Genomic DNA, 3,774 nt, shown 5'->3' with positions numbered 1-3,774 from the left:
CAGAAAGAGCACTTATATCCCTGATAACAAACTGAAATCAAAAGCATTCCACATCATACTGAGTCATACAATTGGCCCTCTGTATCCACCGATTCTGCCTCCGCAGGCTCAACCAACTGCAGATCAAAAATATTAGGGGAAAAAATGTTACGTTGTGCAGACGTGTACTATGTACTCAGGCCTAAGATGCTTTCTATACTGAACATGTACACTTTCTTTTCTTGTCATTATTCCCTGAACAATAGTGTAACAACTATTTACATAGCACTTACGTTGCATTAGGTATTATAAATAACCAAGAGATGATTTAAAGTATATGGGTGGGGTGGCTAGTTAGTTCAGTTGGTTAGAGCACAGAGCTCTTAACAACAAGGTTGCCAGTTCGATTCCCACATGGGCCAGTGAGCTGCGCCCTCCACAACTAGGTTGAAGACAATGAGCTGCTGGAGGGGCTGCTGGAGGGGCAGCCGGGTGGCTCAGTTGGTTAGAGCGCGTGCTCTTAACAACAGGTTGCTGGTTCCATTCCCCCAAGGGATGGTGGGCTCCGCTCCCTGCAACTAAGACTGAAAATGGAGAATGGACTTGGAGCTGAGCTGCGCCCTCCACAACCAAATTGAAGGACAACCACTTGACTTGGACCCGATGGGTCCTGGAAAAAACACAATGTTACCCAATAAAAATTTCAAAAAAAAGAAAAGTATATGGAAGGATGTGCATAGGTTATATGCAAATATGTGCCATTTTATGTAAGGAACTTGAACATCTGCTGATTTTGGTGTCCATGAGGGATCCTGGAACCAATTCCCCAGATACCAAAGGAGGACTGTATACGTATGATGTCTCAGTGATCATAAATGCTGTAAACAGGATTACGCAGAAACCCATAACTAAGCAATTAATAGTTTATTTTGTAAAACCCTGGGAAGGTTATAGTTACTTTTTATTTTGTTTTTGTTTTGTTTCACATAATCTGAAGTATCCCAGAGCTATTTAAGATCCCATCTGTTGAAACCTTCCAAGCTTGTTGTCAACCTTAGAACAAATATTTTGATTTACTAAGGAGCTTAAGTCAGATAAGAGGTTCTGGGAAATGTAGAGCCACCCAAAAATTATCTTAAGAGATTTAGTTATTTTCTTAATCATGCATCTTCTACAAACATTATGTTTTAAAAACTTAACTTTTTGTGGGCACTCCAGTTCTGAGGATATAATAAATCCCTAAGATTAGACCTCTTGGTAAAAATACACATGTGGATTAGTGGCAGATAACAGGGTACCCAAAATGGAATTATATATCCTGCTTAAAATTCTCTCAAAGTTTTGAACTCTTTGAACTTTAACAGGAAACTGGACATTATACATTGGCCCAAGTTGATTTTGTAAATAAAAATCCATCACTTTTAATTTCCTTTGTAGTGGAGTGTTCCAACTAAAATGAGGCTCTATTTTTTAACCCACTATTTTTATCGAGGTATATAATTGGCATATAAAATTATGTTAGCTTCAGGTGTACAACATAATGATTTGATATTTATATATATAAGTATATTATATATACATATATGTATATATATATAATGATTACTACATAAGTCTAGTTAACATCCATCACCATACATAGTTACAATAAGTTTTTTCTTGTGATGAGAACTTTTAAGATCTACTCCCTTAACAACTTTTAAATATGCAATACAGTAATATTAACTATGCTATTCCCCATGCTATATATTATATCCCCAAATACTTATTTTTTTATAACTGGAAGTTTGTACTTTTTTACCCCCTTCACTTATGTTGTCCACCCCTCACCCCCTGCCTCTGGCAATTTCCAACTTATTCTCTGTATCTGTGAGCACTGATTGTATATTCTATTTCAAGAACTTTACATTGATCAATTCATCCAGTCCTCACAACAGACCTATGAAAGGAGCATGATCTATTATTAGCCCCATTTTCCAGGTGAGAAAACTGAGACACTGAAGCCAACCTACTTGCTGAAGTTTGCACAGGTAATAAATATTGGTATTTACAACCTGGCTCCAAAGTCCACATGCTTAGTCACTGTTGTGGTAGAGGCAAAAGTTCCTCCGTGTGGTCCGCAGAGAACACACATCAAAATCACTTGGATAGCTCATTATAATACAAAGTCCTAATTCCTGGGGAAATCTATCCCTCCATGTTCTGTCTCACAGGTGGACGCATCTTCCCTTCATCTTCTAAGGCCTATGGATGTCATATGCCAGTATGTCTCAAACTTAGGGATTATCAGAATCACTTTCATAGCTCATTAAAAATGCAGGTGCTAGATGTTATTGTTTTGAAATCTTCACAGTTACAAGGGTAGAAAGCTTCCAAAGATTCCTGTTTCTTGAATATCTAGAGGAAAGAGTTTATTAGATTTTTGGGGTATATATGAGGTCCTGGAATTAAGTTCACGAAATCATCCTAGAAAAAGCACTACATACCCCATTGCTGAATATCACTATGGTCACCTTTGAAGTACTCCCCTTGGGAAGCTATGCACCAACACCAGTGCCTAGTCCACCCTTCAAAGCAATTTCGGAACTCTTTTTCTGTAATGGCCATCAGAGCTGTCATCATATTACCCTTGATGTCCTGAATGTCATCAAAATGTCTCCCTTTCAACATTTCCTTTATCTTCAGGTAAAGAAAGAAGTCATTGGGGGCCAGATCAGGTGAGTAGGGAGGGTGTTCCAGTACAGTGATTTGTTTACTGGCTAAAAACTCCCCCACAGACAGTGCCGTGTGAGCTGGTGCATTGTCGTGATGCAAGAGCCATGAATTGTTGGTGAAAAGTTTCAGGTCATGTAACTTTTTCATGCAGCCTTTTCAGCACTTCCAAATAGTAAACTTAGTTAACTGTTTGTCCAGTTGGTACAAATTCACAATGAATAATCCTTCTGATATCAAAAATTTTTTAGCAACATTGTTGCAACAAGTTCGCAAACTTAATTGTCACACCTCGTACAATATAGCAAAAATCCAGGTCCAGATAATGGAATGTGGTTGCTAAACCGTTCCACATAGTAACAGAAGTTTGTCTTTATTATGAATGCAGCTGAAGCTCTGAAGATCTATTTATCATGGGGGTGGAGGTTGAGGTCGGAAAAAAAAAGAGCTATCAGGAGGACTATTTTCTAGGTAGGAGAGTTATGCTCAAGTGTATGCTTGCTGAAGGGAGAAAAACTGAAGAGTGCAACATGGCAGCAAAAGCTTAAGGAGGGCAATAGTCCATAGAGATACTATGGAGATGTCTGATTGATGGACTCTGAAATTACTGTCAAGTTTTACAGTGATTCCATCTTATCTCCACTATTGGCTTATTAGTTACATTGTTTTAAAAAAAATTTTAGTGGTTACCCTATTCACCTTTTAACATCACCGTCTACCTTCAAATAATATATTACCACTTGATGACTGAATGTATAGTGTGAGAACCTTACAATACATTCCTTCCAATTCCTTGTGCTATTGTTTTCATATATTTTACTTACATGCATTATAAATGCCACTCTATATTGTTGGCATTTTTGCTATAGTCAATTATCTTTCAGATTAATTGAAGTAAGTAAAAAGGGCTCTTATTTTTACCTCCATTTTTACCATTTCTGGTATTTTCTATTTCTTTGTGTAGATTTGTTTCTGTTTGAAATTATATTCCTTCTGCCTGAAGAATCCCTTTAATATTTCTATAACACAAGTCAGCTGGTAACTCTCAGCTTTTGTTTGTCTGAAAAGACTTTATTTTGCTTT

Source organism: Rhinolophus hipposideros (assembly GCF_964194185.1).
Source record: "Rhinolophus hipposideros genome assembly, chromosome: 3".
Classification (NCBI taxonomy): Eukaryota; Metazoa; Chordata; class Mammalia; order Chiroptera; family Rhinolophidae; genus Rhinolophus; species Rhinolophus hipposideros.
The sequence above is the reverse complement of the archived record's forward strand: the minus strand, read 5'-3'. Positions refer to the sequence as shown.